This window comes from Pinus tabuliformis, chromosome 9 (genome assembly GCF_031772625.1).
Source record: "Pinus tabuliformis cultivar Carrire ecotype Pingquan chromosome 9, CPIR1, whole genome shotgun sequence".
Lineage (NCBI taxonomy): Eukaryota > Viridiplantae > Streptophyta > Pinopsida > Pinales > Pinaceae > Pinus > Pinus tabuliformis.
Window position 1 is genome coordinate 1613733996 of NC_142307.1, and position 22046 is coordinate 1613756041.

General features: G+C 40.7%; 1 protein-coding gene across 2 annotated transcripts in view; it reads right to left on the reverse strand.

Annotated features, from left to right (window-relative positions):
• The window catches only part of LOC149154952 (NAD(P)-binding Rossmann-fold superfamily protein), a 286049-nt gene that overhangs the window by 12540 nt on the left and 251463 nt on the right, over positions 1 to 22046 (reverse strand). The gene's annotated exons all lie outside the window — the stretch shown is intronic.

A 22046-nucleotide genomic window follows, 5' to 3' on the forward strand; every position in this document is an offset into this window, starting at 1 on the left:
ACCTCCCATTGGAATGGAAAGCATTGGGCTAGTAAATACATATTCTCTCATGGATAGCTTGATATTATAGCACTTTCTAGAGCAATTTATTGTTCCTCCATTTGCAATCATCACTTGACACTCTGGTGCTGGATATAGGAAGCAATTCAATTCTTTTGCTACCTTACAATGAATTAAATTGTGGGTACTTCCTAAGTCAATCAACAATATTACCTTTTTCTTCTTGATTTGTCCTTCTATCTTGATGGTTTGAGGAGTGGTAATTCCAGCCAATGCATTACAAGATATGGTCGGATTCATTTCTTCTTTATCTAAGCTTTGTTCTTGGAGTATATCCTCTTCTTTTGACCTTTCTTGCTCCTTTTCTTCTTCGTCTTCACAATCTATGTAGAATAATTTCTTCTCAGCACACTTATGACCTTTAGTGTATTTGCTATCACAACTGTAACAAAGCCCTTTTGCTCTTTTCTCTTCCAATTGTTGTGGTGTCAACCTTATAGGTTGTGGAAGACTAGGGGCAACAACACTTCCATCTTTATAGTTGTGAGTGGTATGCTTCCTGGTTGCCATAATTTTGCTTTCCATTTTTCTTGCTAACCTGAATGCCTTCTCTAATGAATCAGGTTCCCAAAGGCGAACATCATGTTGGATATTATCCTTTAAAGTCCCTATGAACACATCAATCCTATGCTCCTCTGGAATATTTTTTACCCTTATGTTCGATTTTTGGAACTCCCCAATGTGCTCCATTATTGAACCTTTTTGTTTGAGACTTATCAATTGGCTAAAAAAAGTGTTGCTTTTTGTATCCTCATAATGTGCTGTCAATTCTTCCGTAAAAATTGCCCAAGTGATAATTTGTTTACGAGAGCAAAGCCAATGATACCATACAAACTGATTTGGTTCCAAATATAAAGTTGCAATACGTATCTTTTGTGTGTTTTGCACATTATTGAGATCGAAAAATTGCTCCATCTGTAATATCCATGTTGCGGAATCCTTGCCATCAAACTTCCTCATATCGATTTTTGGAATATGGTGGGTCTTCAATCCAACATTAGAGTCTATGAAATCATGATTAACATTTCTTTTGTTTGCATGAGTTTCCTTTACTACCCTTTCACCATTAGTAAGTATTTCTTGTAGGAAATTTGTCAAATCTATCTTCAAATCTGCCATGCCTGTCGTCAAATTTGTCTTCAAATCTATCTTCAAATCATCCATCTTAGCTTCCATGCCCTTTACCTTAGATTCCATGCCATTTATCTTAGCTTCTATTAGCTTTTGTGAGAGTGACATTTGTTGCACTTGGTATTGTAATTTTGATATATCATGTAGCATTTCTTCCTCTTCTTCATGAGTCGTGTTAGAGCTTTCAGGTTGCTTACTAGGTGTTTGCATTTTCTTTCCTCAAGGCATCAGTTACCAATAATAGTGTTCTACTATGCCCTTTGAATTCCTTCAAAATAATTTTTCAAACCAAGCTTAAGCAAAAATTTAAAAAAAATCTACACACCCTTTTTCACTTTGTAGGAGCTCGATATTGCCTCTAATGTATCTCTGTAATTTCAGATCATCCAGTTCTAAAATTTTGATCTGCAGTAGCCCTTTGTGTCCTCTTTCCAATGCCACTAGTCTCATCCAAATTGGATTCTCCAAGGAAGAGTTATGCCAAATCTCTCACAGTGACCTGATTATAGACTAGTTTAGTAGAGCAAAATTGTACGACGTGCCACGTGTCCCTGTTTCGACCTTTGGCTCTGGAAAATATATACAAGAAACTACAGTCCATCCTCTTTGTGTACCTTCTTACGAAATTTCAATCTGATGCTCAGAGAAAGTTATGACGATTTTCCCCAGGTCACCTATTTGGAATGTAATTCAGGAGTCTGCAAAAAGACCAACTTCCTCAGATCATATCTCCGCAAATATAGCGTGAAAAGCTCTAAAATTCGGACCCAAGGTTCAGTGCAATTTTGTCTCAAATGGGTTTTTTTTCTGCTTCTGAAACGTCGCAGAAAAAAAGTTATAGCGAAAACGCCACGATGACCTATTTGGAGCAGCGAAACCCTAGAATCCAAAGCTCTGATACCAAATGTTATGAAACCAGCTCACAAAAAGATAGAAAAGATAGATCAACACCTTATAATTCAGCCTCTTCGAAGGGGCAACCTCCTTTATATTACACAAATGAATGATTCGTTGATGATTCAAATGACAAAACCTCCTTTCCATATATAGGAGTCTAAGGAGTCACAATATAACCCAGCCGACCTAACAATAATAATATAAAACCACAAAAATAACAACAGAGGGATACTATGGGGCACAGTAATAACAATATGGGGACAAATAGGGGCACAACAATATTAATAAGGGATACAACTACAAGAGTAATGGGGTAATCACTAGTATTATAGGGACCTAACAATATGAATGAGATACATCAATCACATCAGGTCTCTTAGGGCCAACCCAAGTCAATTCGCAACTTTGTTTGTGAAATGAATGATTTCATCTCGAGAGAGTTGTTGCCATATCATTGTTTAGTGTCATCATCACTGTCATCAAGCATCAAGGTCACTACAATCAAGTTTATTGACATCATATATCTTACTGACATCATATAACATAATAGCAAGGTCACTTTCACATTATACATCAACTGTCATTACTGTTATAGCTGCCATCACTGCTATGAACATACTTTTATACATCAAGGGTCACTACCAAGCCAAGGGCACTCTATCATACATATAAATCACTATTTAGTTGATATGAGGGTTTCCATAAACATAAGTATCGTTGCCAACACATATAACTTATATAACCAAAAGTATCTTTTCATAGAAAATCATTGTCAATGGAAACCTGCCATAGACCTTATCCTTTGTCGTTACCATTGTTATGATTGTAATCATCATAATTATCTAACCCTAATATCTCCATTTATCAATTATCAAAAGAGTAATTGTTACTACATTGTGTCACACAGGAAAATTGAGTCCCACCATAAAGCAATGTGTGTCATCACAAAGAGTATGAGTTTCTCCACAAGAAATACAAATGTGAGTCTTACCACAGGGATGTGAGACATTGATATGCACAGATAAGAGAGTGGGCCATATGCAAGACATAAATGATGCACAATTCGAGTCACTGTGGAAGATTGCGGGCCAGATACTGTAAAAGAGTGTGGCTCAAATGCACAATGGGAGTCATTGTAGAAGAGTGCAGGCCAGATGCACAATGGGAGTCACTGTAGAAGAGTGCGGGTCACTGTATAAATGAACCATACCACAAAGCGAGTCACAGTATACAATGCAGGCCACTATGTAGCAATGATCCATAAAGTAACGAGCCATACCATAAAGCAATGATCCATACCACAGAGACAACAATTGATTTGATCCAATCCACAGAGATACCATATTGTGCAGCAAAGAGATCCATCTACGCAGCACCACAAAGATACCATATATGCAACATAAAGCATAGACTATTACGCACCCATTATTATGTAATGTGATGCCTCTGAGAAACAAACCACTGGAATAACCATGCGAGCCACATAGGAATGATCCACAGTTGAAGCGAGCCATCAGAGAGAGCGAGCCTCATAGAGCTTTCGGGCAATGCCACATGAAGAATAGTACGAACCATATAGAACAAGCCACATACATCCGTATTATTTTTCGAATCCAAAACTTGCACTTAGGGATGAGATTTAATCTTTTAATTATACAATTCAATGGTGCCAATGTAACCCTTGCATTCTGAGTGAGTCTGACTTTGTAATTTGGAGGGAGAACAAAATTTAAATTTCTTCTCAAATATATTTTCTTTAATCCCAAACTAATATTTAAATATATATTTCCAATTGCTTGCCCAAATTGAATCAAGTCACATTAAATAAACCAATTAAAAATTTCCTTTGACTAATAATTTGAATTCTTCTTTGGGGAAAGAAGGGTTTTCTTTGGGGTAGTTGGGTTTCCCTTTGGGGAAATTCATCTTGAAGCTGCCAAAATTTCAACGTAAGCATCATGCATTTGAAAACGAAATACATTGCTATCAAATACCACTTTTTCAAGAACAGGTTGCAGAAAAGAACATAAAGGTGGAATATATTGGGATGAAAGAGAAAATCGCTGACATCTTCACCAAACCTCTACCGCATGAGACTTTTGAGTATCTTCAACAAAAGCTTGGGATTCTACGATGTTCACACTGATGTCCATTTCATACATCCAAACAGACAGGGGGAGCAGAGGCAGGTTATAGGTAAAGAGCAGCAGGCAGCTTGTCAAGGGAGTCACACTTTTCCATTGATGTCAAATGGGGAGAGAAAATGGGTCATGAAGATCATAAGTATGGTGTCAGGAGGAGCAGTGATCATAGGGGAGCACGTGTTGCCATCAATAACAAAGGGGGGGATTTTTGAACTGTGGTTGTCATTGATGTCAACCCAAGCAACACCAGATGATGCCCCACCTTTGGTGGCCAATATGACATGGAAAATCATGATATTTCGAGTCAAAGGCACTTTTGTTACAATATCCTCATCATGCCAATTCCGACAGATATGGCCCATCATGAGGGTCCTCACGGTTTGGGATATTTGCTTATTCAATGATAAAGCCCCGCCTTGTGGTCAAAAGCCCCAAACAAGTTGATGCTGTGGCGGATTCTCTTTGGCTAAAATAAAGCTCAAGATCATAAGGTCCTTTGTTATGAATTAAATTAAAATTCATTCATGACAAAAACCTCTTGTGGAAGGTTTCAAAAATAAAAACTTATGTCAAATTCAATTACACGGGTTCTTCACACCAAAGGTTTTGGCTCCAATGTAATTTTAAAATTTCAAATTTGAAATATGTCTTTTCCCTCCCAGTGGAAGATAGTTGAGTTTAAATGATGGCTTCTCAAAAAGCTATATAAGTGTCCTATCTCCCTCACCATGAGCATGCACCTAACACATATCTTTGGAACAAATCAAGCTAGTTCTGAAATTTGTTTTCGGCCCTGTGGAGAAGAGTCAAATATGAAGAGCAGCTTGAAATACTCTTTGATCTCTGAGGAACAACGATGATTTTTAACTTGTTGCTTTTGGGCTTAAGGGATTCATTGGGATTTTTCTACAGGCACAAGGGTTATGCTCCATCTCTAAGCTTCAACCCTCTTTAGGGCAATATTTTTGAGCATCAGGGTTTCATTCATCTATCTCTGCGGCTCCTCAAGGACCAACAAAGAAGAAAGGATAATTTTGTTTGTGTTCTAAAGTGATTTGCATGATTAGGGCAAAGGCCTAATAGCATTAACCTGTGGCCTTGTTGACCAATCCTCTGCAACCATGATTGTTTCTTTTGGGAGACGTATTATCTGAGGATTTCAGGGCACTTGCACATCTAAAATTCTGGTCTGTTGTGTTGTCAACCTGATGCGAAATTCTTAAGTGGCCTGTGCTCATTCCTCAAGATTATATATGCAGACTAGTCTGAAGTACTCGCTCAAGAAATACTTGATCTAGTATCAACATATTCTCATAGTATTGTGTATCTTTGGCAAAGCTTTTTGGCATTGGTTAGAGTTTGTTTGTCATTACAGACCTAATGCAAGTTGTTGAAGAAGTTCAAATCTGCTTAGAGATCCTACAACATCCGTGGCCTTAATCTCTGATCATCGTATTGTATTTTTTGCAAATAATCTGAGGTTAGGTCTTGCATTTGTCATATATGCTTTATAGATTCAACCCTTCACTACTGTATTCCTCTTCACTTCAGAAATTTGTTGTTGATTTGAGTTTTGAGGCTTGAGGATAGTAAGAGAATGGTTGGTTTCGTAGATTCATTTGTTTTGATGCATCACAAGCATTCTTTTTTAATGTCCTTGACTACCAAAAGTCATTAGCTAGGATTGAAGAGAGAACAAGCATAAGGCCTATAACAAATTCACTAGCACTTCACTAAGAAATGCATCCTACAACAGTAATAATTAGTGAAGGGATTGAGAGACATGATTCTCAAATTGCTAAGACATATCAGTTAAGGTTTTCAGATTTGTATTGATCTGTAGACTGTGGTTACTCACTGGATTTGATGACTTGACAACAGACCCTTGAGTTCGTGTAATGTTTCAAATTGAAATTTACAACTAATAATAGACACATGAACTAGGTTATAGCAAATAAATTTTACTACACATGCACCAGTCAATAAAACATAAGAAATAGGGCGAATAGCTGAGCCATTTCATTAATGTGGAGAACAAAGTACATCAGATAATAAGAAAGATAGAACCTGGGCTTGCTACAGCAAGCAAGGCAGGATCCCAGGTGAATATGATGTTACCCAAATGCTAGAAATGGCTCTACTACCAAATTTGTGTCCACCCAAAAAAACTACTACTGCTACTGGAAAGGAACCACTGATTTAGCCCTCCGAACAGCTCCAAATTTTTTGAGAAATTAGCCACATGCACCACTCCACCGGCTCAAAAAAACCCAGAAATATCTTGCGAACCCAAGTGGTGGAAATGGTCCTAGAATAAACTGTGTCTTCTTCCAACAATTTCTATTGTTGTCTATTGAGTGGAACTAGGAATTCTACCCTCATGAGTGCTCAAAAATTATGCAAAATTAATCTTAGCCTCTTCTTATAAAACCCACAAAAACCCAGAAAGAGTTTGCGCTAGATCCACAAGTCACCAAGGATCCCAAATTTGTTTGTTGCTCCCACTAGTCTGTCAATGAAGCTACATAAATCGAACTACTGCAAAATGGGGCAAAACTCCCTCAAGAAATCCTCCCCAATCTCCAAGCGATTCCTAGCTCCCCAAGCCTCCAAAACACCTACTCTCAACAAGTACGTAGAAGTTGCCAATAAACCCCTACGCAGTCCCTGAATAGACAAATTCGACCCTCCAATTTTCAGCACTTTCAGCGCTGCAAATCTCCAAGGGAAAACCCATCAAGGGGAAATCCCTGCAAAATTTCCGACACCAGCTCCCTTGTTTGCTGGCTCTTCTCACCCACACGAATTTTCCTCTGCACCCTAGGAGAAGCAAGCACCAGTTGAAGAATTACCTGTAAATTTGCACCTCAATTTCTTGGAACAAACTCCCCAAATACTCTCCTAGGGTGAAACTCAAAGTTTACCGAAGGTAGAGGTGAAATTTCTGCTTGGGAATCCCTTGTGCTAAACAACACTGGTTTACTTGGCTAAACAACTCAATAAAACTTGTGTTCAAAGGTTAGATTGTCAAAAGATACCAAATGGAGGCCTCCTTGCCTTATTTATAGAAGTTGGTCCTCTCTCTCTTGGTGGACCCCATTTTCCACTAATTCTCACCCCTTTCCATTCTCTCTCTTCCTACACAAGTGCGAATTATCTCCAAGGGTCAAATTGCCTCCTTTTTGTGGTCCCCACATTCCACCAAGGCTGAAATTTCTCCTATTCTCCTAAGTCCCCATGCCTCCCATATCAAAATTGCCTCCAATGCCTGAATTTCAAAATTGTGCTATACAGAATATCTGTTGACCTCCCCAAATGAAAAAAAGAATCAAAATTGGGGACATTACAGTCCTCCCCACCCAAAATTGCTTCTCCTGAAGCAATACTTGAACAAGCTCTCTCTCCTTGTTGACCCAACTATCACTGCAAACAATAGCAGGGTCCCAAATGTGCCACTGAGTCATCAGCGAATTACTAGGGGTCAAATTACTCTCCATAGAACTAAAACCCAATGGAAGATCCACATGACCTCCCCCTGTAGAGACCAGCTCGTCCCTAATGGTAGTTGAACTGCCAAGCCCTATAATATTGGGGTCCCATTCTAATCTCAAAAGGATACCACCATGTTGACATTGCCCCACTCTGACGATGGTCAACTGCCCATAGTACTCATACTGTATCGTCCCCTCCTGGAACCTGATTGCATAATATCTGTGGCGGCCAAGCACGTCGCATTGGTCATAATACCACCCATGTGAAGTGTTATCCCATCTCAGGAAGTCCCTGGGAGGTTTCATGCCTGTTTCCAAACTGAGACCCAACTGAATACTTGAATGTCCTTCCCTTGTAGGAACCCTCTCTCCTAAGTCTGTGACCCAATGGCTCTGCCCTATAGCTCCATGGCCTCATACTAATCTCGAAGTGAGGTCAACATGTAGGTGTTGCGCCAGTCTGTGCATGACTATGACCCCATCATGCCCCTGCAAATCTATCCACTCCAGTAATCCTTCGTCACAATCCCAATAAAGGATAACTCTATAGTGTTGAAGACTATCCTGGCAGGGCATCGCATCAAAGCCATCATCTACCAATCCTCATCCAGTCTCTGGCCGAAACAATAGCAAGAAAATCCCTCCTCGGCCGAGCGTGACAATCCTAACGATCCCCAACCTGACCTCCCAAGGGAGATGCCGTCCTATCACTGTCATCTTTGTGATCCCTTTAGAGAAAGGTGGTCTACTGCCCCAATGGATCCCTGGAACCCAAAGCCAGACTGAAATCCCATCGCTCCCAATTCTTGCCGCCTACCACTGTGTAGTATCAATGTCCACTAGGAACCCCACATGCCATACAGCTAATCCCTAAATGCTGCTAATAGACAAATATATGATACCCGCGACCGACTAAGTGTATGTGGATATGTCCTGCTCCATCAAATCATCACAACTAAGTCTGCCATCTGCACCCTCGTTAATGTGCCAATACAGTGTCTGAAGCCCAGATACCCACTAGAAAATTGCCTCAGTTGTACACGGTATCCTATCCTTATGCGGGATCCCAACAAGGCCTCTGCACATGTCTCTCCCATGATCATCTCCCCAAGTCTAGGCTCAGAAATGAACGGTATACCACCCCTGTAGAAGATCACCTCATCTCTAATCTGTTAGGATATTCCGACACATAGGAAATAGTTAAGTATAACTTGGTCTAGTATAGAGTTAGGTAAAGTGTGTTTCTTTACCATGTACTTTTGTAACTTACATCCGACGGTCACGATATGTTCTAGACATGAAGTGATCTGACGGTTCATTCTCTCCTCGTATTACCGACACTTGATCTGTGGCTTAACAACCGATTGGTCCATGATATCTATTTAAAGAGCATGGAGGGTCATTCGTAAGGTGACTGTTCATGAGAGAAGCTTATGTAAATTTTCCTTCTTTTATTAATAAATTGCCTGAAGTGGCCGTGTTGGCTCAGGCCGTGGACTGTTTTCCTCTTTGAGGTTTTAATCACGTCAAGAATACTAGTATATTGATCTGTGATATGTTTGTGAGCGGTGTCCTTTGGTGTTCTATCTGAGGAACTTACCCTGTAAATTCCTACATGGTATCGGAGCTATTTGAGGGCCGCATCCGTTGGTGATCCAACTCCGAAGCCGATATCACTGCATCCGATTGTCGCGTCCTAGATCCACTGTTTCTGACCGCTTTCAGGCCGAGAGGACTGCTCTATTGTGTTAGGAGCATCTATTCTAGTGAGGATCCCCTTTCGTTTCACGCGAAAAGGTTTCCGGTAGCCCTAGCTACGGTATTTTTAACATCTGGAGGTATACAGTGTTTATTTGCAGTTTTAGTTATAGCTCTCTGGTTTTTTATTACCGGATCTATACCTTTCATTTCTGCATATGCTCTTTGCGCTGTGACTCTGTGCAATCTGGGCAAATCAGAAACAGAAAGGAAGGATTTTTCTCATGCGTATGCTCTTTTCTGCCGCGCCTTAGTGTGATCTGGGAAAATCAGAAACATTCAGGAAAATATTTAGGTTCTAGTAAAAGCTAACTTCAAGCCATAAGGTTTGGTTTTTTTGTATGTTCGTGTTGGGTTGTGTGGTTTTTTGTTTTGTAGGCAAAAAAGAGTTTTTTCAAGTAAGCACGCACCCCAAAGCTTCAGTGACTAAAAAAAAGTTATAACATTATCATTCATTTCCGCACATTCACGCACTTCGTCGGCATCTTCAACAACTTTTCTTCAAAAAGCCATAGCTTCTTCATCTGGAAGCTGTTTTTTTTAATCAACCTAATTTTTCGAGATCTTTCCATTAGAACACTTAGTTTCAGCATCTACAGCTTCAGTTTCAGCTAAAATGGAAAGTTTGTGCCAATTTATTCTTGACAGCACCAACTACTTCCAATGGTGGTCCTACATCGTGGATTTACTTAGAAGTAAAGGTCTTTACAGAATAGCCTCAGGCCAAGAAACTAAACCTAAAGATGAAGATAAGGCAGCGAAATGGGAAAATAGGCAAGATCAAGCACATGGGTTGATAGGGATGTCTATTTCTCCAGACCTTAGATTCCATATCGCAAAACTTGATACTCCTAATGAAGTAATGAAACAGCTCACTAAAGTTTTTGGAATTAAAAATGAAATTAGAGCCCATTAACTCGAAAATGAGTTGCTTACATTGGACCTCAATAATTTTTCTTCCATTGAAGATTTTTTGTCCAAGTTCAAGACCCTTAGACTTCTTTTGGAAGGTGTCAAGGTTAAGAAAGAAGATGGTAGCCTTATCTATTCCATTCTTACTAAGTTGGGACTAGCCTACTCTGTGTTTGTTTCCACCTTCCATTCTACTAGAGAAGCCTTTATTTCTTAAGGACAAGACTACAAGTCCCCCTCTTTTGATGCCTTTTGTGATTCTTTAATAAAAGAACAAGAAAAACTCTTACATCTTGGTCTTCTTAATCTTGGAAACTCTTCTATGAAAGCCTTAGCCGCCCAGCAACAACCAAATTCAAAGAATCCTAAGAAGCAGTGTCCTAAAAAGAATGGTCCTAAACCAAACAAGGGTCCTAAGCAATTTCAGTCTCAAAATGAAAAATCATTTCAACAAAATGATAAGGCAAATAAAAACAAAGGGAAGAAGACTGATAGACATTGCCACTTTTGTAATCGAGATGGCCACTTAGAATCCAAATTCTTTAAGAAGATGGAAGCCTTGGAACTTGGAAGCAACAATGAAGAAGCATAACATCCATTTGGAGCACTCTTCAACTTCAACTTCATCTTCAGGAATAGCACTTTCTGCATGTGATTGTCAAGCATCTTGGTCTGGTTATGCACTAAATGTATCTTCTTCTTCTCATTCTCATGAGTGGCTCACTGATTCTGGAGCTTCTTATCACATGGCCAAAAACAAAGCCATGTTTTCTTCTTTAAATGATTGTAACACCAAAAATATATATGTTGGTGATGATAGATCTCTTACTGTTGTAGGGACTGGAACTATTCATCTAGACAATGGCCAATTTAATGATGTATTATGTGTTCCAACCTTATCCTGCAACCTTCTATCTGTATATCAGATAACTCATTCAGGTGAAGGTAAAACTGTTGAATTTTCACCTCACGATGTTGTAATTAAGGACCTATGAGATCCTAAACAAATTTTAGCTACTAGCATTTCTAATGATTCTACAAGGTTGTATAAGTTTAACAAATTTGGGTCATCAACTCTTCCCTCGGTATTTGTTGCTCATAATGATGAAGTGAGCAAACTTTGGCATGAGCGATTTGGTCACTTAAACTATCGCTCCCTTCAAAATCTATGTAAAGAAAATATGGTGACAGGTCTTCCTATGGTATCTTGCAAAGACGGTGTTTGTTCCGGATGTGTACTCGGAAAACATCATCGAGATAGTTTTGAAAAACGTGCCTCTTGGCACGCCACAGCGCCTTTACAGCTTGTGCATAGTGATTTATGTGGTCCACTTCCAGTTGTTTCATTCTCTGGCTACAAGTATTTCTTAACTTTCATTGATGATTTCTCCAAACGCACTTGGGTATACTTCTTAAAACTCAAGAGTGAAGTATTTAACATGTTCTTGGCCTTTAAGGCGTTTGTTGAAAAACAATCTGGATATCAAATTCTTAAGCTAAGATCTGATAATGGCGGAGAATCTGTTAACAACAAATTCATCAACTTTTGCACTGAGCATGGAATTCAAATGCAACAAATTGTTCCATATACTCCACAACAAAATGGTGTAGCTGAAAGAAAGAATCGCACCTTAAAGGAAATGGCTAATTGTATGCTTCAATCTAAATGACTTAGTCTTAATTTTTGGGCAGAAGCAATTAACTGTGCAAATTACATAGTAAATCACACTCCTACTAAGGTTTTAAAGAATATCACTCTAGAAGAAGCATGGAGCTCAATTAAACCAGATGTAAATCACTTTTGTATTTTTGGAAGTGAAGCATGGGCCCATATTCCAGATGAGAAACATAAAACTTTAGAACCTAAGAGTGAAAAATGTATTTTTTTTGGATATTCTGAAGATGTCAAAGGATATAGACTTATTCCACTTAAGTCCAAAAATGCTATCATTAGAAGAGATGTAAAGTTTGCTGAAAATATGTCGGCCTACGAGCCTAGTTCGGCGGATGTGCCACCTCTCTCTATCCCTTCTACTTCTGAAAACATTTCTTCTTCAGATGATGGCAGCGAGGATGACAATCCTCCCCCACCTTCTCAAGATCCTCCTTCAGCTCCTCAACTTCCAAAATGGGTTCGTGCTATTCGGGATGCAGCAGGTGCTCTTGCAGGTGATCCTACAGATCAGCGACATACATGTTCTCAGTTCGATAGAGCCTCTTCTTTACTGGCTCAAGCTTCAATGAATTATGATCCTGACACCTTTGTAGAAGCTTCAGGCCATCCAGATTGGGACGCAACTATGAATGAAGAATATCGTTCATTATTGGCAAATGATACATGGGATCTTGTTCCTCTTCCAAAGGGACGAAGACTTGTTAGATGCAAATGGGTTTACAGAACCAAGTTTGGACCAGATGGAAAAGTTGATAAACATAAAGCTCATCTTGTTGCTAAGGGTTTTTTCACAAGTTGAAGGCATTGACTATACTGAAACCTTCTCCCCTGTTGCCAAAATGAACTCTATCTGCCTTGTTCTTTCCCTTGCTGCCTCTTTCAAATGGGAAGTCCATCAAATGGATGTTAAATTTGCCTTCTTGCATGGGGACTTGCATGAAGAAATCTATATGGAACAACCGCCTGGCTTTATATAAACAGACTCCAGCCTTGTATGTCGGCTTAAGAAATCCGTTTATGGTCTCAAGCAAGCCCCTCGGGCTTGGTATGCCAAAATGGATAGCTTTCTTTTAGATACTGGCTTTTCTAGGTGTCATTCTGACAATACTATCTACACCAAGAAAGTGGGTAAGTCTCTTATCATTCTTGTTCTTTATGTTGATGATCTTATCCTTACTAGTAGTGATCCCAACATTATAACCCATGTGAAGTCTAGCCTTAAAAAGCAGTTTGAAATGACAGACTTAGGACACTTGCATTATTTTCTTGGTCTTCGAGTCTTGCAATCCAAGGAAGGTATTTCCCTTTCTCAGTCCAAGTATTCCTGTGATCTTCTACGTAACTTCCACATGGAAGACTATAAACCAGCCCCTTCTCCCTTTCAGTCTGGAGCCAAACTTTCAGTCACTTGTACTTCCCTGAAGTTGATACTACCTTATACCATCAGCTTGTAGGAAAACTTTTGTATCTGACCCACACTCGTCCTGACCTTTCCTTTGTTGTTGGCCTTATTGCTCGGTTTATGTAAAATCCACATGAAAGTCATTGGAAAGCAGCTAAAAGAATACTTCATTATGTTTGAGGTACAGTTCAGTTTGGGATTCATTACAGTGCAGAAGCATCTCCTCTATTAGTTGGTTTCACTGATTTCGATTGGGCTGGTGACCCTGATGATCGGAAGTCTACTGCAGGTTATGTTTTAACTCTTGGTTCTAGACCTATTACATGGGCTTGCAAGAAACAAAGTGCCATTTCTCTTTCTTTAGCAGAAGCAGAGTATCGTGGCGCTGTAGAAGCTAGTAAGGAAGCCCTGTGGCTTTGTCAGATCCTGTCAGAGTTTGGCTTTCAGCAGCAACATCCGACTACACTTTGTTGTGATAATCAAAGTGCCATTCAACTATGCAAAGATCTAGTCCAACATCAGCGCAACAAACACATTGAACTACACATGCACTTCATCAGAAAGCTCATTCATGACCATGTTCTTGAAGTGCAATATTGTTCAACTGATGATCAAGTTGCAGACATCTTTACAAAGGCTCTTACAGAGGCAAAGTTTACTAAACTTCGATTTATGGTTGGAGTTCAAGAAGTTGTCACTAAGAGGGGATAGGCTCTAATGCCTCCTTCCTTCTCCTATTGTGTCATATTTTTACATCCTTCAATCCTATCCCAAGTTGTTCTTAAGGGGGGATGTTAGGATATTCCGACACATAGGAAATAGTTAAGTATAACTTGGTCTAGTATAGAGTTAGGTAAAGTGTGTTTCTTTACTATGTACTTTATAACTTACAATCCAACGATCATGATATGTTCTAGACATGAAGTGATCTGACGGTTCATTCTCTCCTTGGTATTACCGACACTTGATCTGTGGCTTAACACCCGATTGGTCCATGATATCTATTTAAAGAGCATGGAGGGTCATTTGTAAGGTGATCGTTCATGAGAGAAGCTTATGTAAATTTTCATTCTTTTATTAATAAATTGCCTGAAGTGGCCGCATTGGCTCAGACCGTGGACTGTTTCCCTCTTTGAGGGTTTTAACCACGTCAAGAATACTGGTGTATTGATCTGTGATCTGTTTGTGAGTGGTGGCTACCAACTCGCGTACTGACCCTGCTCCTACAATGGGGAATCCCTATCGTACCCCTGATGCACTGAATCTCATAAAGTCGTCTCAAGAAAGTCTCCCAAATCCTGCTATCCACAAGGTAGGCCTCGATTGGACACAACACGACTCCCCTCAACTACCTATGATGCCAATGAGTGAGAGACGCCTGGTCTCTGGCAAGTATGGTCAATAACCTGTGTGGGTACTCCTGACTAGCCCCGTGACTGAACCACTCTCCAAACCTGGGTATGTCCCCCTTAATGGCGTGCCTAACACTCTCATCAATTAGTCTCCCTACTAGCAGCACTCCCCTGGTCCGCAGTGCAACCTCGCATGCTGCTGCATATAATCATGTATCCTCATGCCCCTTGGTATACAACTGCACTCCGTTGCACATTTTTGTGCACTGTTGGACCCTGCTACATGTTGTCACATCGCCCGAGGTCAGCTGGCATCCCTCCTGTATCGATACGTCCATCACACTATGAGGAAATGCACTGCGATGTGAATCGCTCCTTCTACACCCTAGTGCGACCCTATGTGAAAATTTCTAAATAGAAATCCAACTGCAGTGATTAATATTATTCCTTCTACTTATGAACTCAGAAATAAGTTATTCATAGTGTTTCTACAACAAATATCGAAATAAATTCTACTGCAGCCTTCACAATTAAAATATTGCGGAAAGTGAATGCAAAGAAAAATACTAGCACAAGTATAACCACGATGACGCAGTTATTTTTGGACAATTGTCCCTGAAAAAACCCAATGTGGGAAAACCGGTGCAGCAGATGAGGGTTTCTTTATTATTCTTCAGCAAAAATCTGATGTACAAGGTACAACCAGCAGAATAGAAGAGGATTCTCAGTGAGAAATTTTACAAACACTTCTCGACGAATTTCTGATCCAGGAGAGGGCATGCTGCCCCCTCTGCGTTTCACCGCGTCAGCCCCTACATCAGAACTGCGTAGTCCCAGCGTCACATTGCCTCTGTGTTGTTCCTCCTCTTTGTCACAGCCTTTGCGTTGTCCTCCCTCTACTCTGCGTCTTCTACTCCTGACCTCCCAACTGATGCTGATACCCTCTCTCTCCTTCTCACCTGCAACTCTCCCTTTGATTCGATTTTCTCTTGTCGAACTTCGACCAATGAGAAAATCGATCTTACTCGAGTAACTGAGTATCTGCCTCTAGTGTGTTTTCCAAATGCCCCTCAATGTCCTTCTTATAATATTCCAGTTGAGAACCAATGGCCCAGATTAGATTCTAATCAATGGCTCAGATCATTTGGACTCGATCTTCGTCTTCTTCTAGAAGTTACACCCACAGTTTAGATTAATACCCATTAATTATTTTAATTTCCTAAGTTTAGACTTAGGGACCCATTAAAAATAATTAATTATTTTAATAAAACTGTCTCTGGGTCGAATTTTCCAAAACGATTTCTGGGTATTGTGGAATACAAATGTCTAAGCCTCCCTGCAAAATTTGATAATTAGAGCACATCTGATGCTACCAGAAATCAACACTCCCTCTTAGCGAGGAATGTGCTTTACCAATGCGACCTGCCGACGTATCACCCTGTTCTATAACATCTCCCTCTGCGTTGTTGATGTCTGACATCACTCCCCATCAACTTCTACGCAAATGCTGCATCTGTACTATTGCTGACCTTGCCACTGCCAACACTGCATCTGTACTGCAACTCCCTATCATTCCCTACTACTGTAATTGAGAAATTCCCTGTTTCTACTACTGAAACGGATTCTCTACCATACCCATCTGCTCTCTGAACTGAATGAACTTAGCTCTTGCTAGAGCCTTTGTGAGTACATTTGCTACCTAATCTCCTGTTGGGACATACTGCAGTTGAATTGCCCCACGCTGAACAATCTCTAACAAAGTGACATTTGATATTAATGTGTTTCGACCAATCATGAAATACTAGATTCTCAAAGAGTTTGATACAACTCTGATTATCGCAGTAAGCCCTGGTCACTTCCATCATTTTTTTGAAAAAACTCACAAGCAGTTTTCTAAGCCATATAGCTTCACATGTAGCTGTGTTGTTTGCCATATATTCAACTTTTGTTGAACTAAGAGCTACCGACTTTTGCTTCCTGCTGCACTAAGAGATCATTCCCGATCCAACACTGAAGCAGTACCTAGAGGTACTTTTCCGGTCTACTAAACTACCTGCCCAATTTGCATCTGTGAATCCATTCAATCTGATGTCATCCCCTCGGGAGTATTTCAACCTATATCCGACTATTCCATGCACAGACCTAAGAATGTGCCTAGCTGCTGCCCAATACACCCTTTTCGGTTCCACCATGAACTGACTAAAGGTGCTGACAGTGAAGCAAATGTCTAGCCTAGTGTTGACCAGATACATGAGCGACCCAATGAGCTATCTGTACAAGGTGGGGTCCACCTCCTTGTCTCCTGATGCATCTATTTTCTTCCAGTTGGTGATCATGGGAGTAGCCATGGGTCGACAATCTTGCATTTTGAATCTCTTCAGAATTTCTGTAGCATATCTTCCTTGCCCAAGGAAGATCTTCCCATTCTTTTGACAAACTTCCAACCCTAGAAAATAATGCATTAACCCCATATCCTTCATGTTGAATTCTGCTTCAAGATTCTTCTTACAATCCTGTATGAGTCTAGATGACCCTGTTAAAAACAAGTCATCCACATATAATACCAGAATAAGTGGCTCATTCTCTACCATTAAATAGTAGAGATTGGGATCAACATCATTCTTGACGAATCCCAACTACTGCAAGTAACTATTAATCTAACCATACCATGCTCTGGGTGCCTGCTTGATCCCATACAGGGCTTTCTTTAATTTGCATACATGAGTTTTCTTTTCATGAGTTTCAAAGCCTTCAGGCTCTTCTATATACACCTCTTCTTCTATCACCCCGTTCAAGAATGTTGTCTTGACATCCATCTGGCGAATATCCCATCCCATTTGAGCTGCTAGGGATATAACAGATCTGATAGAGGTTTATCGGGCTACTGGGGCGAAGGTCTCTTCATAGTCTATTCCTTCTTCCTGTGCGTATCCTTTTGTCACGAACCTAGCCTTGTACTTCTCTATACTACCATCTGCAACATACTTGATCTTCTAGATCCACCTTGATCCTACAACTGATCTATCCTTTGGTCTAGGTACTACTTCCCAGACATTCGTCATGATAGAACTATACTCTTCTACCATGGCATCTACCCAAACTTGGTGTTGAACGACTTCCTGAAAGCTAGAGGGTTCTTCAACCTATGCTACCAAGGCCTGGTATCTGTCCGGTTGTCTACGCTGCATCTTCTCAGTTCTAGGAGCTCCAACAAACTCCTTTGTGTCCCTCATCATTTGTTGTACTTCCCTGCTAGTTCTACCACTAGTGGTCGGAGGCTCAATCAACTCCTCCTCCTGGTCCTATCGTTCCATCTACTGAAAACTATCTGGATTTCCTTCTTCTGAGGAAATACTGGTACTGGTCACTGTACTCGATCCAAGTATCTGTCCTCCCCCCTGTCCTCCTTGCTGCCCCTGCTGCTGCTAGACTAATGGAACATTTACTGACTTGCCCTTTCCTGGCATCTCTCAAGATTTCCTAAAAGCTCTATCATCCATGAACTTCGCATCCCATCTCACTACAATCTTCCTGTTGCTAGGAATGTAGAATCTGTATGCCTTTGAGGTCTCGCTATATCCTATGAGGTACCCCTTTTCTACAGTCTGAACCAGTTTAATACGCTTTTCGTTTCAAATGTGACAAATAGCCGCGCTTCCAAATATCATGAGATGACTTACTTCTGGCTTCTTCCCTGTGAAGACACCTTCGGGCGTTCTCTTCCTCAACGCTCTATGAGGAGTTCTATTTTGGATATATATTGTTGTGTTACAAGCCTCTGCCCATAAGAATCTAAGCAATTCTTGATCATACAACATAGTTTTTGCTACCCCAACAATAGTTCTATTTTTCCGCTCTACTACTCCATTCTACTCTGGATTATATGGAGTTCTCCATTCTCTTTTGATGCCCTCCTTTGTGCAGAAATCTATGAAGTCGTTGTCTATATATTCTCCACCATTATCTGAACACAATACCTTTATCTTTTTCCCTGTCATGTTTTCAACGAGAGCCTTAAACTCTCTAAATCGATCAAAGACCTCATCCTTGGTCTTTAAGAAATAGATCCAAGTTTTTCTAGAGTGATCATCAATAAAGGTGACGAAGTACTCGCCACCACTAAGAGCTCTTGTGGACATTAGACCACAGATATCTGAGTGTATCAATCCCAATACACATTCTGCTCTATTTTTGCTTTTGGAAAAGGTTGCTTTAGCATACTTCCCTAGTATGCATCCTCTGCATAAATCATCATGCTCAGTACTAAGGACTGGAACTCCTGTAACAGTCTCTCTGAGCATCCTCAGTGCCCGATGGTTTAAGTGTCCCATTCGCCTGTGCCATAATTCATTCAATTCCTTTTCACCATTACGATTGCTGCCTATCAGTGCCATTGGAGACTCGAGCTGCAACCTACAAAGTCTATTGCTTCAAGCTCCAATTTGTCTCTTCTTCTTCCAACTTTGATGTTTGACGTATACTTTCTTTCTAATGAAGTATACATCATATCCCTTGTCCTGTAACTAGGACACTGAAATCAGATTCATTCCTAACCCAGGCACATGCAGAACATTGCTGGCTCGAATGTTGGTTCCTGCTTCCGTCTAAAATGCTATGGTGCCTCTTCCTACTGGAGTACACTTTGTTATGTTTCCCATCGTAATCTGAAAGTCCATTTGTTCTTCTTGATAGCTTGAGAAATATTCTCATACTCTAGTCATATGGGTTGAAGCCTCACTATCAATGTACCAAACATCTGCTGACACTGAACTTGCTAAGCATGTGAAATTTTCTTCTAATCTAGAAGATAATTCAGAGACATCTTGAGTTTCCATCTTTGTGTTATTTTTCTAACGGTCTTTGACGCTATCCTACCCTAGCAACTGCTGCAAGATAAACTGCTTCTTCTCCTGAAGACTTCTCTGCACTGAAGTTTCTATGCTGCTACCTTTATCATTGGCAAACTTCAATTTGGAAATCTTCCTCTCTGTCGACTCTCTCAGAGAGAGATTTTCTCATGAGAATTTTGCCCTCCTAGGCTGGACTGCGCAATTCTTCTGGGATTCGATTTTCTGCCCATGCAGTAATTTCGAACTCCCTCCTCCTCTTTAACGCTGGCTCTTCCAATCTGCACTCCTGCTTAACCTCGCTCTGATACCATGTGAAAAATTCTAAATAGAAATCCAACTGCAGTGATTAATATTATTTCTTCTACTTATTAACTCAGAAATAAGTTATTCACAGTGTTTCTACAACAAATATCGAAATAAATTCTACTGCAACCTTCACAATTAAAATACTGCGGAAAGTGAATGCAAAGAAAAATACTAGCACAAGTATAACCACGATGACACAGTTATTTTTGGACAATTGTCCTCGGAAAAACCCAATGTGGGAAAACTAGTGCAGTAGATGAGGGTTTCTTTATTATTCTTCAGCAAAAATTTCATGTACAAGATACAACCAACAGAATAGAAGAGGATTCTCTGTGAGAAATTTTACAGACACTTCTCGACAAGTTTCTGATCCAGGAGAGGACTTGCTGCCCCCTCTGCGTCTCACTACGTCAGCCCCTGCATGAGAACTACGCAGTCCCAATGTCACACTACCTCTACGTTATCCCTCCTCCGCGTCACAATCTTTGCACTGTCCTCCCTCTGCTCTGCATCTTCTGCTCTTGACCTCCCGGCTGATGTTGATACCCTCCCTCTCCTTCTCACTTGCAACTCTCCCTCTGATTCGATTTTATCTTGCCGAACTTCGACTAGTGAGAAAATCGATCTTACTCGAGTAACTGAGTATCTGCCTCTGGTGTGTTTTCCAAATGCCCCTCGAATGTCCTTATAATCTTCCAGTTGAGAACCAACAGCCCAGATTAGATTCTAATCAATGGCTCAGATCATTTGGACTCAATCTTCGTCTTCTTCTAGAAGTTACACCTACAGTTTAGATAAATACCCATTAATTATTTTAATTTCCTAAATTTAGACTTAGGGACCCATTAAAACTAATTAATTATTTTAATAAAATTGTCTAGTGGAATTTCCCAAAACGATTTTTGGGTATTGTGGAATACAAATGTCTAAGCCTCCCTGCAAAATTTGAGACTTAGAGCACATCCGATGCTACCAGAAATCAACACCCTGCAGACCACTACGCACCAATGTGCACCTCCGTGCACTTCTGCATATCGTTGCATGTGCCTATACATCCCTGAATGCCATAGTCTAAAACCGAGTCAATAAGTAACAGTGTGCATTCTATCAGTATCACAGTGTCCACTCCCTTATCCTCGTAACCTCGGATGAGTAGACCTCCCCTTCTTATCCTCCCTAAGAGATTTGACATGCAAATCTCCCTATGTACTTGTGGGGGTGTCCTTAGGATGTTGCTCCTTGGTGACCCATGTGCCCCATATATCCATGGGAAATCCTCCTCTCGATAGAAGGAACTATTTGGTGGCCTGGCGATGCCACCTCCTGTGACAACCTCTTGCCAAGGTACGTTGATCAACCAATGCCCCCACATGGCCAACGATCCCAACGATGATCTAACCCTCGAGCCCCTCTAGAACACCACAACCTCTACTAAACTATGCTCCCGACCATGTATCCAAAACCCTAGCCAGCCCCATCAGGTACCAACTCAATACCTCTCGCCACCCAACCCCATAAGAGGGATTAAATGCAAGAGTCCTCGAGTACGTAGCAAGTCCATCATGCGAGTGTTGAGCCCTACGCAACTCATGTCGCCTCATCTCACTGGCTCGGTCAACATATATAATATGTCTAGGTAATCAACCACTCTCCCTCCAACGTATAGAGGTAACCTAACAATACTGCAGGCCCCATCTACATAAGCCTGAAGAGAGCTACTGATTGGAAGTATTGCATCTCTGCTAGCTGCCTACGCATCTATCTGCTCCTCGTCAATGGCAAGCCCAAAAGATGACTATCCATCCTCCTCCATCATGGGTTCAACAGGAGTCCGGAGTTGCCCCACGATAGGTAGCTCCTCAAGCATCCTCATCTAGCTCACGCTCCTCAAGGTGCTCTCCATGTTGTTGTAGGTAGTTGTCATCTGGGAACTCTGTCACAGCTTTGGGTACCTTTGTTCCTACTAACACCTCATCAATGGATCATCCTATGGGCGTGTGCTCAACTGTATCCACCAATGTGTCAATCGGGGCTCCCAAAGAAAACTCCCACAAGGGTGGCTCTTGTG